The following is a 14,327-nucleotide window of genomic DNA, read 5'->3' as shown; positions in this document are numbered from 1 at the left end:
GGGCGTCACAACTATACATATTATTTAGTATATGCTTTTACTCTTTTCTACATAAGTGTTACATTTTAATTCATTTCTTATCATGTTTGGTAATTGCTTTTATCTCCCATTACTCCCTTCCATCTACATAGAATATGTCCATGGCACTAGATGTAGTTCTTGGAACATTCGTTTTTCTGCTTTAGTGTTAGTTTCATGCACTGATGAACTTTTAAGTTTAGGAAGGATCCTTCGAGGCCCTACCACTAATAATGTATTAGAATATAGTGTTGACATTGAAATATTAATTGAGGTCCTCAACCTTGGTCACTGTTAGGTGGTGATTAGTCTAGACTATGTACTCGTGGCATTGCAACTAAATTGCATTTACCATTTCCAACATTCTATGTTATTTCGTCATTATCTTTGAGTATGTGTGCCTTAGTATCCCTTTCAAATTATCATTGATAAAAATGTACATAGAAGTTCTAATGCATTGATTGATTTGTTCGCTAACTATGTGTTATAATGACAATTTTCAAACAGAAAAAATTAAGAAAAATGAACATGCATGTACATAAATAACAAGAGACCACTTGCATCATCATTATACGACATCCATAAATAACAACTAGAACACATATGTATATACGTAGAACATGGTTTGCATATATGATAAGGAAACTGTAAGGACCCCGTCCCACATTTACCCGCTCTTACAATCTCTCTAGAGTAAACATGAGTTGAGTGCTACTATGGCATGAACCAACCTCCAAGTTCCAATTATATAAGTGGGTCCTATAAAATGAAATCTTATTTCCATGCCTAAGGGACTATAGGCCATGCAAGAGCCTGATAACCGCTCCATGTGATCAATCCCTAAGCTAGAACTTGTTTTGACTAACCTAACACCTCAAACGCACCCTTTGCACACTGTGTATGTGGTTATGGTGCATGCATAGGCCTATTTTCCAGTGGTTATGTCCCAAAATCTCCTATTCTTTGCATTCGGTTGTGTCTTCTATGACACTTTTTCAAGTTAGTATCAATCGCATTGCCCAAAACTCCCTGTAACTTTCTAAAATCATAGCAATGATGATAATAATGATAACAAATTAATGTATGGGAAAGATCTTGACTAGAACATTCTTATTAAATAATACGAATTTTGTTAAACATGTGGTAAATATGAATGCTATAGGTCATGAATGCATCTTTGATCATAAACCTGTGAACTTCATTTGAGAATCACTAAGAAGGCTCAATGCCCTTTCAAGCTAGCTGAAACAATGCTTGTTAACCCATGTATTCGTTAACCATTCAATAAACCATCAAATCATGATCATGAGACATAGCTATAGCACATCATATAACCATTCTTATTAATAACATATAACCAGAATAGAAACCATGAAAAATAAGACATAAAATTCTCATAATAACAACGAAATTTTCTCGTTCATTCCATTACAATATTATCTCATCTTAACTTATGCCAAACCAAACCAAGTCACGTTCTTCCATGTACCACCCAACCATAGATTGGGCTGAACCAAATATTTCTTTTAGCCACTGACCCCCATGTCATATTCCAAGCGTGAATGTGGGATTTGATAGGATAAACCAATACATAATCAACTGAGGACTCCAAAGGTTAAACCACTTCCACCCTCAAGCTACAGTGATATCACCTAAACTAGTCCTAAGATCAAAAGACAAAACCAAGATTGGATGCCTCAAAATTTCTTCACCGTACCTTAAGCAATTTTCATGTGTCCACCTAATTTTTGAGGGCTTCCTTGAGAAAACCATCTCCATCGCCAACCCTTGGGATTTTCCTTAGACCAACTCACTTAGTTCCAAAACGTTTCGACAATCCAAAGCATAACCAAGAATGAATTCCATCACACCGTGCCTATCCAGGAAATGGAAAGGCAAGGCCGAAGCCACTGTCAAACTAGGAAAAACACATTCTAGTGACATCAAATGAACTTAGTAAATAAAATGCATGTAACATGCATTCAAATCCCAATAATAAAATCATACAAACAATGTATTAGCTGAAAAATCCTCTTGTTGAAGTTGTTGATCTAACCTTTTCCTTGTGCTCCCTTTGCTTACTTTTCTCGTCTTTTACCTTATTTACTTACTTCCAAATATTTCTAAAATACTCCAACAATAATCTAAGTGTGAAAGAGTGTATGAGAGAGAGAATGAATGCAGAGAGACAAAATAGAACTAACAAAATCTAGGAAAAATTTGTGAATTTTCTTTGAGGAATTTTTATCATTGATATCTCATTTTTATTCATTTTTCCTCTAATCTCCCTTCCATGCAAATTTATGTCTCTACACCTTTCTTTTGTCCTATTTTCTTTTATTTTCATAATTAAAATCTTGTTATTGTTTCTTTCCTTTTCCAATGAATTTGGAAATTTCCATAACCATTATTAAACCACAATTCATGCCTGATGTTGGGAGAAGGATCCCCCAAGGGTAGTTTTGGGGCTAAAAACCCATGTTTACGTCAATTTTTGTAATATAATTGTAAAGACTCCCCATTTTTTGGTCCTTGAGCACAAAGATATTATGTGTAATAAAGGGTATTCCACCCTTAGTTTTGTAAAGTAAGGTCAGATGTAAGAGATCTACCCATAGTCTGCGGACCATGGGATTGTATAAAAAGTAGCTAAACTCTAAGTAGTTTAGAGAGACATATAAAGGCAGATCATGTAAAAGAGTGGTAGCTCTGAGGTAGGAAGTCTAAGTCTTGGGTTGTAGCGTAGGTAGAGGCTCTACAATTGAGTGCGCAGAGGCATAGGGTAGAAGTTCACAGCTGAGCACACAGACCCCTACAGTTGTGTGCACAGGGTGGACAAAATATGTAAACTCTTGGAAGATATTAATACAGAGAGATATTCTGCAATTTCTTTGTCTTTGTTATGTTTATACATCTTGATATTTTATTTATGAATTTCGTTTATTATTCTTATATGATGATCAAAAGACCGCAATTACATTAATTAATCGAATGCATTTATGAATATCAAGTTACACAGTGTTAACTATAATTGTTTGATAAGATAAGCAAGTGAATTAGATTAATTGGGGAACTTGTACAGCACGTTCCTCTAGTAGTACGAAAGTACCTGAGCAGCAGGCTAGGGCTGCGCGAAGGTCGATCTTATACTTTCGCGAAGGTATTGAAGGCAGGAATAGAGGGTTTGTCTTGCAAACCGTAGAAAGAAGAAACCTGTGTGAAGGTAGGGATAGAAGGAGTCAAACGACATCACAACCATCTCAAGGTGCGAAAACTTGGTTCCAGCATCCCCCCATATTGCTTCAGGTGAGACTTTAGTCCGCGCTCCTCGGGCTTATGCCGAAAGGGCCAATAGTGTAGGGATTTGTTTGGCTAATTAACGTTGAACCTGGGTCGGCCCCCCTCAATTCAACAAATGGTTTCGTTGTTGGGACCAGAATCTTCATAAGAGTTGTGTGATGTCATATCATTAGAATCAAACTAAGAAGGAGATTGGAGACTGGTTGGATAGAAATATCCACCAATTCACGATGCATGAGAATAGGAACCCGTGACTAACATAAGAAAAATGGTTGGATAGAGACCTATATACAGAGATCCACGAGATGTTTTTATGATTCTTCCCTATTGACCTATACGAGTGGATCACGAAGCTAGTAGATAGCCAAGGAAGGTGGAAACTTGACGGCCCTATTGTGTGGACCCCAGAGGTAATACAAAAATGGAAGCATTTGAGGAAAAGATCGCCCGCGTTTTCTATCATTGCCTTGATTATGTCATAGTAGGATTTGTGACTGAATTCATGGTTGACACCTCAATCAGCTACGGCGAGGCGGAGTGGATTTTTTTCGAACCATGAGGTAAGTACGTAAAATATTTGAATACCTGGATTAAAATGCTATTGTGTCAAAAATGGTATGCAGTTACCTTAATGTTCAGGACTATGCGAAGTGGAAAATCTTATAGGAACGAAGGAAAAAATGGTCTCGAGTATAGTCCATTGATTTGTCCTCTGCGAGTTGATGAGGAAGAGATAGCGAAGGTTTCTCCGCATAGTGTTGTTTAGTTAATAAGAGAAGGATTCATGCAAATACCACCATTGCCCACACCATCTCCAACTTCACCACCATCACCTTCAACTTCACCCTTACAAAGTCAACCTCCACCGCAGTTCAATATGGAAAATACAGTGAAGCTGCCTTTGTTCAAAGGCTTGGGAAATGAGGACTTCGACCAATTCTGGTTCGTTGTAAGGGTTGTATGGGAAGCTCAAGGTGTTACAGATGATCATATAAATAAGGAAACACTCATTAGTTCCCTAGAAGATCACGTGTTAACCTGGTATAGCAAGTACTCTAACAATAACTTGAATGCTGCAATGGCAGACATCCACGCAACACTAAATAGAGAATTGAGTAGGCCTAAATTTGAGGCGTAGTAGATTGTGGGATTCAAAGAGATCACGATGCAACCAAGCGATATTCCTTGGGAACTAGATCATAGGTTGAAGTGTACAATACGCAAAGCCAACATGAATTTGACAAATGTACAACATCATGAGTGGTTTGTGGCTTCAATACTACCACACTTAACGAGTGTGTTGTCGCAGCAGAAGATAACCACTCAAGCGGAGGCCTTGGAGATTTCCATGAGGCTACATGAAACTCTGACGCAATATCCAAATCTATGAGTTTAGCAGATCTGTGTGCAGCTGAAGAATTTGTGCCTTGAGATGCAAAGTCTAAAGCAGGATGTGATGGTTCGACCAAAGGTGCGTGAGATGGTATGGTGCTTGAAATGCAAAAGTTAGGGTCATGACAAAGACCATTCCCCAATCTTTACAAACTATATTGAAGGAGGAGGATTGATTCCTTTAAGGCTAGAAGCTTAAGCAGGACCTAGAGCAAGGCCTGCATGATGGTGCACTATCTGTCAGGTAGTTGGAAAATATGCCGCAGATAACTATCACTTGCTACAGAAGTTTGTACAGGCACCGGAACAATTGTTCACCAAATTTTGTACGTCGGTAAGACATGATGAGCATACTTACAGGAGCTATGAATTGATGATGGATAGAACTCTCACCTATAGGGTTCAAGGTGAAACACAGCCCCTTGACAACAGCCCAAGGATGGCGCAAACAGGATTTCAGGGGCATGAATTAGGCCAAGGCAGAGGAGGACCTACCAGAGGTCAAGGATAGTTGATTAGATACAATTACAGAGGGCCAAGACATTATGCATGCGATTGCACTAACCTCACACATCCGTTGTGCAAGTATTGCACATTGTTTGATCATGAAATGGAAGACTGTCCTATGCTGATAGCTAGGATATGTGACAAAGGGGCGCTACCACGTCTGGCGACTCAGAACCTAGAGATGATGAGGTTTGAGCTACACAAAGAGGATCCAAATGTAAATATAGTGATCAAAAGTGGAATCATGATAGGAGATGACAAAGGGAAACAACTAGAAGACAATGTGTGGGTCTGCAAAGCTCTAGTGAAGAAAGTTGAGTTCGATTTGAAGTGCGCACGTGAAACTTTCATGGAAGCTAAGAAGTGCTTCGCTGAGGCCTCCACATTAGGAAGTAAGGATAGGCTTGACCAAGAGATGGACCCTTCTATGCTCACAACTTTCCTGGAAAACTGCATGAAGTTACTTCGTGATAGTAAGGTTGTAAATGGATTGCAAGAGCTCATCAATAGTGGCGCTGGAACTGTGCCAGGTGAGCCACATGTAGTATGAAAGATTGACAATCATAAAACAAGGACGGGATGAGAAATGAGACTTACCACGCATATAGGAGAGTATGAAATGGATCAGTTCATTTTGGACCTGGGGTCAGATGCAAATGTCCTACCAAATTAGACTTAGGAATGAATGGGGAGACCTGCGCTGCAATGGTCTCTCATTTAGCTAACGATGGTGAATCAGTAGAAGATCATCCCCATGGGGTGGTTGCAGGGGGTGGCTGTGGATATTGAAGGTGCGAGCATGTTGGCTGACTTTGAAGTAATAGAGATAGTGGATGATACCAATACCTATCAGGAGATCCTGGTAATTGACTGGGCTACCGATATGAATGGGGTAATGAATCTAAAAAAGTGGAACATGATCTCCGAGAAGAAATCATTGTGCATAATAATACCCCTAGATCTGGCTGAAGGAACACGCTATATAGAACCAGGTCGCGATTATGAAAGTGATGAAAAGATGGAATATATCTATAAGATAATAGCATGAGACCAAGATTGGGGGAATCCCATCGCAAATGGATGTATTACTTGGGATTGTGAGAGTTCCTACAATTCGGACTCCGATGAAGAGATAGAGTGCTGGAAAATCGGTTACATGAAGTAACTACACTAAATTGCAATATTGTTACTCGATCACTGCACTATGTGTCCTCATATGTAAGAAATATGCCTACTTATAATCGCCTAAATGAGCTAGATATCTTTTTTGATGCATTTGAGAGGGAGGTACCAGAAAAGTAATGCTTCTAAGCATTGGAATGGGAACTGTATGCTAGGCCTGCAAGATGGTGGGATACACATAAAGGAAGCTTTGATGATTGGCGCTAATGTAGGAGGATTATGAGAACACGATTTGGGAAGTTTAATATGCAACTGATAGACAAGTATTATGGGCAGGATGGTCCGTGCATGCATTTGGCCAAATGGACTGAGGCTTATGGAGAAAAGCCCCAACCTAAGTGGGTGCACTTGCTTTATCATATCATGGATGTTGACCCAATGAATTGGTACATAGAAACAGAGCTCCGCCATGGTGCAGGGGAATGGGATGTTCTGCGCTAGGGCTTTATGATGACATTTAGTTTTGAAGATGGGTTTGAATGTATTAATGAGGCGCTACAAGAAGTGAAAGTAGCGATCTTTCGGATACAACAAGATCCTTTGGACTTGATTCAGCATGAGTCAGCTATTCAGATAAATCATGTGCTAGAGTACTATAACGTGATCGCTGAGGAAGAAGATGAGGATTCACGACAAATTGACATCCCAGAAACAAAAGGTCACCGTGAGGTTAAAGGACCACAGATTGAGAACCATGATATAACCATGCCTTTGAAAATGAAACAAGTGAACATTTGAATGGAGGTAGAGCCAAAATCTGGGATCATTGGAGACTACTGGGGTGATGCGATGGTGGATAAGGTCATTGAATTGCTCCTCAAATATTAGGACTTATTCCCTACCATGTTTACAAATCTAAAGGGGATAATCAGGGACCTAGGTATGATGAATATTACATTGAAACAGAACACGAAGCTAGTTAAGCAAAGACCCTATCGTCTCAATCCAAAATATAAAGAGAAGGTCCACTTAGAGCTAGACAACATGCTCGTGGTAGGTATCATCAAGCCTATGGAAGAATATGACTGGGTAAGCCCAATGGTGGTGTAAGAGAAAGTAGAAGGATGAGATAAGGATATGCATGGATCTCAAAAAATTGAATGATGCTTGTGTGCATGATCCTTTCCCAACTCTATTCACTAATGAAGTGTTGGACAATGTAGGTGGCCAGGAAGCATATTCCTTCCCTGATAGGTTCTCTGCGTACAACCAAATCAAAATTGCGCCAGAGGATAGGAGCAAGACAACCATTGTGACTAAGTGGGGCTGTTTTCAGTACACCGTTATGGGGTTTGGATTGAAGAATGCGACTACAATATTCTCAAGCGTGGCTATTACGACATTCGAGGAATTTATTCATAAGTTACAGGAGGTATATTTTGATGACTGGACTATATTTGGGATAGTTAAGCACCATGTAGCAAGCCTCTGCCTGATTCAGGATACCTGTTGAAGATACCATATCACATTCAATCTCAAGAAGTGTTTGTTTTGTGTTCCTTTTGGGAACCTATTGGGGCATGTGGTTTGAAACCAAGGATTGATGGTAGACCCCACAAGGATCGTGGTGATACTGAACTTGGAAGTGCCGAGGAGTGTGAAACATTTGTGCATTATTCTGGGACATATGGGATATTACAGAAAGTTTATCAAAGGCTACGCCCAGATCACCGCACCTATGGAGAAATTGTTGAAGAAGGATGTCACATTCTGTTGGAACAATCACTGCAGGAAGAGTTTGGATATTGAAAGAAAAGATGGCCATTACATTGATCTTAGTCTTCCTGGATTGGAAGAAAGAGTTTCATGTACATGTCGACGCATCATGTATAGCATTGGGAGCAGTACTGACATAGGCTGGCGAAGAAGGCTTGGACCATCCTATCACATTGGTGAGTCAAATAATATCCAAAACAAAGAAGAACTATTCCACCACTAAGTGCGAAGGGTTAGTGATGGTGTATGCACTCCAAAAGTATAGGGACTACCTGCTGGGAGGACATTTTAAGTTGTATACGGATCACTCGACAATGAAGTATGTGGTCAGTAAGCCTGTGTTCGGGGGGAAAATTTGCAGGTGGCTCTTATTGTTCAAGGAGTATGATTTTGAAGTTCTTGTGAAGCCTAGATGATTGAATGTGGGACCAAACCATCTATCTTGCATCGAGACAAGGGAAGAACCTACTAACTTGGAAGAAGGATTGCCTGACACGCAGCTATTTGCAGTGCGTGTCACGAATGGTCATTTTGAGGATATAATACACTTCCTAACAATAGAAACTCCACCGAAAGGATACACTGCCCAACAAAAGAAGGAATTAGTGGTGCGCATGGTAGATTTCTCTGTCATTGCTAGGCATATGTACAAAATTGGGACTGATGAGATATTGCGATGGTATGTACCTAAGTTCGAAAGAAGCAACATCCTTACAGACACTCATGGAGGCACCGCGGGAGGCCATTAAGTAGGAAGAGCAACCACGCAGAGGATTCTACATGCAAGGTTATGTTGGCCAACCCTTCATCAGGACTCAAAAGCATATTGCAAGGCATGCGATGTGTGTCAAAGGATTGGCAAACCATCGCAGAGGGATGACATGTCTTTGAATCCACTGATGACATTGAAACCCTTTAAGAAATGCATGATAGATTGTGTGTGACCTATTTAGCCTCAAGGAAAGATGAGAGCAAGGTACATTATCACCACGATGGAGTATTTGACTCATTAGGTAGAAGCATAGCTGGTGAAGGATTGCATGGGTGCAATAGCTAGAAAGATCATCTTTGAACATGTACTGGCACGATTTGGATGTCTAAAGAACTTGATGAGTGATCATGGTACACACTTCCTAAATGAGACGATCATTGTGTCGATAGAGGAATTTCAGGTATACCATTTGAAGAGTACGCCTTATCAACCACAGGCTAATGGGATGGTGGAAGTGTTCAACAAAGTGCTCAAAAACACTCTGACCAAGGTTTTTAATGCTCAATGAAGTGATTGGGACCTACGCGTAACTGCATTACGATGGGCTTATTGAATGACATGCAAGAAGTTGACTCGACAAACCACTTTTAGGCTTGTCTATGCAGTGTATGCGGTAATGGGTATGGAATACATCATGGCTAGTCTACGCATAGGAGCACTCATAGGTATGACGAATCACAAAGCCCTAGAGGAGAGGCTCGAACAACTGGATGAACTAGAGGAAGAAAGTTTTTGGTTGGATTTCACCAGTAGGTCTAAAAGCAGTGCAAAAATTCATGGCATGATCGACACATCAAGCTGCGAACATTTAAGGTAAATGACTTGGTTTTTCTATATGATAGAAAGTTTGATAAATTTCCAGAAAAGTTCAGGATGCACTGGTTAGGGACTTATGTCATTAAGGAGGCTACCAATGGAGGAGTGGTACAGTTGGTCAAATTAAATGGAGAACCCTTCGAGGAAAGGTGAATGGTAGTCACTTGAAGCCATACACCAATGGTCCAGCCATGTGACTAAATGAAGGTATCACAGTCTTAGTGCTTGAGGCAGTTGAAAGGAGGTGCATGACTATAAACTAAACTTCCTGGGTTAGGGAGATGCACGATTGGAAGATATTGTGAATAAAGGATGTGTCACTGTGTCCACGACAATGCGAGGGTAGCTACGCTGCCCATGGAGAAATCACATAGGTTAGCCAGAAGGTGACCGTTAAAGTCACTGTTCATGAAAAGACGGCAAAAGTGAGGCCAAATGGAGCGGGCGGCTGACATTTAAGATGAAATTTATGGCTTAGATGCTTGAAAATATGCTACCAATCCAACATTAATGAAATGATTTTGTGGGAAACAGTCGGATTTGAATTTGAAATTCCCTATAAATTACAAGTAGTTTCCCATCAAAAAGCACTCGGAATTTTGAGAATTGAGTTGTTGTGCTCTCAGGTGCACATGAACCGTGAATGCTTTCAAGATCTAATAGTGAGTCCGGCATTTGAAAAGTTGTCAAAGAAGACACAGTGACTAGTGAATAGCGTGATATCAATATGCGCAAAAGCTATGAACACTTAAGAAGTGGCAGCCGAGGCGAATGTGTAGGAAATGGATATGGAGGTCGAAGAAGCTACCCCTAAGGTTGCCAAAGTATTGGCAAAGGTCCCTAAATCCCCAAGAATGCTGAGACAGAAACTAACCCCAACCAAGGAGACTGTGAAGGACAAGAAGGAAAAGCAGCCTGCCATACCAGTGCATGCCTTGCCTAGGCGAAAACAAACAAAGCCCACTGCACAGGAGAAGAGCAAGGCCATAAACTTAGAAGCAGAGGAGGAGGACATCGAAGACATCCCAATAGATGATGAGGATGTGGGGGTTGAAGTAGAGGAGGTTGAAACCCAGGGTGTGCTCCCTATTACATGGTTGTCAGAGTATGTCCCTCTGTGCAAGCCTAAATCCAAGGCCCAAAGGAAATCGATGAGAGTAAGACTCTCCTAGAAACCCCTCTACCACTAGATGAAATTTATTTCGACGATTCGCACCTAGTATGAGTGCCAATCCTGAAAATAGAAGACTGTGACTTGGTGGACCATGAAAAGTTCCCACACCTACCAACCAAATAGCTAATGTGCCACATCATAGACACAAATATGGGAATGACCACATTGGAGCCGTGGAGGTGGCTCAAGGGGGTAGAGAAGGCAGAATTGTTCAACCTGCTCTAGGTGTAGCACTATAACAACACCCCAGTGACAACTTTGGTCATCAAGTAGGTACTATGCTTGGTGCGTGATGGTTTTCTATGGTAGGAGGAGCCGATACCCATCACAGATATGTTAATCCACCAAATAAAAAGCTTGTCATATATAGGTGGGAATCCAACAATGATCTTTGGTGGCAAGGGTGGCAAGCAAGTGCTCGCAGAGTCAATGAAGGAGAAATTCCAGCTGGTGAAGAAGCCATGCGGGTACGCTATCTTGAGCATCTGTGACCCCGTTGTGAAGGTAGTAACATAGATCCTTGCAAGGAATGTGATTCCAAAGTGTCATGTCGATGAGGTGTCGGTACTTATCGTCGTACTTGCACAACAATGCGCGAAAGGAGTCCAACTTAACATGTTGGACTACCTTCACGAAGAGTTCCCAACGAATTACCGCGAAGCGCAAGAGCAAAGCAAGACATTCCACTATGCGTGGCTCTTGCTTTCGATTGTGCTGGCAGCATGGGAGCTACTAGAGGAGAGCCAGTTCCTTTTGGTCGCATCAAACCTTCTTGAAGTAGTGAAGTATGCTTCGTTGTGGGTGACCAAGGACACGGAGCGAGCTCAGGACAACATGATCTTCTGGATCTTGATGGAAATGGATATTAGGATGGCCATCAATGGCAAGCTGCAATTGTCGCCCATGGTATATGCTAACCTATAGATATATAACTAGTTAAATGTTGATTTCCATCAAATATCAATAAGGCCATGGAAGGACTCTGTAGAGAAGTGGTACAATTTGTTGTATCTGGCCACGAATGATGCCATTGTTGTGGTGCTTGATGAATGGTCAACTGAATGGCACACTACCATGGACTTGCTTGTGGGAGGAAGCAAGTCCATTGCAGAGAAGAAGAAGTTTGAGGCGAAGCTAAAGATGGCGTACCTGGTCGAAAAGTGGAAAAAGGAGGCCGCTGAGAAGGCCCAAGCGGAACAAGCATGAAACGAGGTAGGAAAACAAACAAGTAGCACAAAGTTGGGCTCTAACAAAGGCGCGATGTTGCCCTCACCTCAGACTGAAGAGTATGACATAGAGCAGCATGGCACGGACCCTCAGGAGATCTCTGACCAAGAGAGCTAGAGAAGGGATGGTCCAGAAAGAAATCCAAGGCAACCAAGACCTCGTTGGGCCCTATCACATTGATGGAGGGAAACTTATATGACATCGGTGACACAGTCATGGATGTCACCACAGAAGCCCTCCAACAATTTGAAAAGTAGCAACGGATCATACTAGGGTCCTTCTCGACAGGGTTGCAGGAGTTGTAGACCTGTATGTCACAGGATGGTACAATGTCTATCAACTTGGCCATCACCAATTCAGAGGCTACCAATATGTTGGACATGAAGGCTTGCAGTGGTATAATGCTACCCGATGGAGAACTGAGCATGGAAAATGAGGCTGAGAGGCCCACCATTAGCGCCTTTAAGGGAGTTGGATTGAACCTGATAGCGCTTCCGCGTGAAGCACTCCACCATTTGCAGGATGGAGTAATTATAGAGCTGAGGGCCCATAAGCATTGCTTCCTCCAGGTAATCAGCAAACAGTGGATTGAAAATGAATAGATGACCCTACAAAGAAATTCTTCCATTACCATTGAGACCAAGGCAACCAACCAGAGAAAGACAATTATGCAAGTTGTTGAGTATGCATGCAGGATGGTCCCACAGTTGGCCATTCCAGAGGAGGAGCTAGTCGAGGTCCACATCCACAAATTGGTAGCTAGAGTGTGTGACACTTGGATAGAGATGGCACGGGTTCAATTGGAACTGAACCTGTAGATTACAGAGCTCTAGTTCAGGTCCCAGCCTTCAACACCACCAAAGCTAAAGGAACAGCGGGCAATCGATGTCATAGAGGCAGTCACAGCGGTGGAGAGTGTAGTAGCAGACTGCACACAGTTGTTCAAGCAATCATTTGAGGTCCTCACAAGCTTACAGGAGGACCCAAACATCTAGAGTCTAGAGATGGAAGCATGCAAACTCCAGTGGCTCTATGATGAAGTTAAGGGCATAGTGTGAACTGTTGCGCTAACAAAAAGAATAGCCAAGCTGCAGGAAGCCAAGAAGATGAAGGAACAGGTGGATGCAATACTGCAAAAGGAAGCACTTTTGAAGGCGTGACTCAAGCCCTGGCTAGAGAAAGCTTACTCAATCAAAAAAATATTGGGGGCAAGCTTGTGACTCTGCAAGCGACACAACAAAAGCTTCAGGCTGAAAGTGCAGCAGTAGTGACCGAAAAGATAGTGGAAGGTGCGAAGCAGGCGAAAAATCAGTGCAAGGCCAAGGTAGCAGTCATACGGGTTGAGCTAGATGGGCTTCACACAAAGATATCCATGCCTACTGAGTGACTCGACGATGAGTCACAATGTTGTGTTGGGGGCCTGTTGGGAGTAGGATCCCCCAAGGGATGTTTTGGGGCTAAAAGCCCATGCTTAAGTGAATTTTTGTAACATAGTTATAAGGACACCGTGTTTTGTGGTCACGGAGCACAAAGGTATTATGTGTCATAAAGGGTAGTCTGCCCTTATTTTTCTAAAGAAATTCGGCTGTAAGAGATCTACCCATGGTCCGCGGACCATGGTATTGTATAAAACGCGCTAAGATCTAGGTAGTTTAGAGAGACATACAATGTCGGATCATGTAAAAGAGTGGTAGCTCTGAGGTAGGAAGTCTACATCTTTGGTTGTAGCATAGGTAGAGGCTTTGTAGCTGAGTGCATAGAGGCTTAGGGTAGAATTCTGTAGTTACGTGTGCGGACCCCTACAGTTGTGTGCACAGGGTGGACAGAGTCTATAAACACTTGGAAGATATTAATAAAGAGAGATATTCTGCAATTTCTCTGTCTCTTTTCTATGATACATATGGATATTTTATGTATGAATTTCCTTTATTATGCTTATATATTATGTGAAAGACTGCAATTACATTAATTAATTGAACGCATTTAAGAATATCTGGTTACGCAGTTTTAACTATAGTTGTTTGATAAGATAAGCAAGTCACTTAGATTAATTTGGGAACTTGTTCGGCACGGTGCTCTTGCAGTGTGAAAGTACCTAAGCAGTATGTTAGGGTTGTACGAAGGTATTGAAGGCCGAAATAGAGGGATTTTCTTGCAAACCATAGAAAGAAGCAACCTACGTGAAGTCAAGGATACAAGGAATCAAACGACATCAAAGCCATC

Source organism: Pinus tabuliformis, chromosome 3_2 (genome assembly GCF_031772625.1).
Source record: "Pinus tabuliformis cultivar Carrire ecotype Pingquan chromosome 3_2, CPIR1, whole genome shotgun sequence".
Classification (NCBI taxonomy): Eukaryota; Viridiplantae; Streptophyta; class Pinopsida; order Pinales; family Pinaceae; genus Pinus; species Pinus tabuliformis.
Note: the sequence above shows the minus strand (reverse complement) of the source record.